This window comes from Cornus florida, unplaced genomic scaffold (genome assembly GCF_030987335.1).
Source record: "Cornus florida cultivar Cherokee Brave unplaced genomic scaffold, ASM3098733v1 CherokeeBrave_3.0.0_Hap2_Chr10, whole genome shotgun sequence".
NCBI lineage: Eukaryota > Viridiplantae > Streptophyta > Magnoliopsida > Cornales > Cornaceae > Cornus > Cornus florida.
The window spans coordinates 47684834-47685901 of record NW_026775580.1 but is presented as its reverse complement, the minus strand read 5'-3'; the positions used below and the strand labels follow the sequence as shown (position 1 = coordinate 47685901).

The 1068-nt window shown below is 37.4% G+C and overlaps 1 pseudogene; it reads left to right on the top strand.

The window, feature by feature from the left end:
- Positions 1-565: 565 nt before the first annotated feature.
- On the top strand, positions 566-663 carry LOC132280502 (small nucleolar RNA R71; annotated as a pseudogene).
- Positions 664-1068: the final 405 nt, after the last annotated feature.

Here is a 1068-nt window from a genome sequence, read left to right as displayed (position 1 = left end):
TTTTCTTTGAAAACCACCTTGGGGAGGGTTTGAGCCTTCCCTATGGCTTTTCTAAGAGAAGTTTGGATGGTTCCTCCATCCGGGATTGTAGTGTGAGCCACAGGGATTATTCCTTTGGGTGACAAATACAGCATTAACTTGTTCATGATACTCACTTTGCACATGTCCATGGGGATAATTGGAAGTAGTATGTAAGATACTAGAACAAGTCATACAAGATTCATTAGATGCATGATGAACATGATTAGTGGAGGAAGACATTTGATTTGCCGAATTTTGGTTGACCAAAAATTGATCAAACCTTTGAGTTAAGGATTTCACCTCGACGGCTATGTCGTTGAATTGTCAAGTTGATATAAGCCAACATTCTTCGTTCCACCTAGAATTCTACCATTTTTTAGAAGACAAGGATTTATGCATGAAATTTTCACTCATACTTCCATACAATTGCCAAATATCATTTTCATGTTTATCAACATAAGAACCACCCATAGATGCGTCTATCATTCCTTTTTTATTATCTGACAAACTTTTAAAGAAGTATTGGACTAATTGCCACTTAGGAATGTCATGATGTGGACACTTCCTAAGCAAATCATTAAATCTTTCCCATGCCTCATGAAACAATTCCCCATCCCCTTGAGAAAATTCACGAATGAAAGTTCTCATAGCATTGGTCTTGGATACTGGTTAGTACTTCTTTAAGAACTATTGTTGCATTTCTGCCTAAGAAGTTATCGAAAAAGGCCTAAGATTGTTGAACCAATATTTTGCTTTGTCCTTAAGGGTAAAAAGAAAAAGTTTGAGTCTTAACACTTCTTCTGGCATGTCCATGTATTTCACAGTGGAACACACTTTAGGAAACTCATCCAAATGCTTTTAAGGTTCTTCACTTGGAAGTCCATGATAGTTATGAAGCATTTGAATGGTTTGTGGTTTAATCTCATAGTGATGTGCTCTAAATGGGGGCAATTGAGTGCAAGTTGGTGCATTACATTCATTTGGAACATAATGATCACACAAAGCAATGGGAGGATTCACAATCGGCGGTGCTAAATGAACACCGTG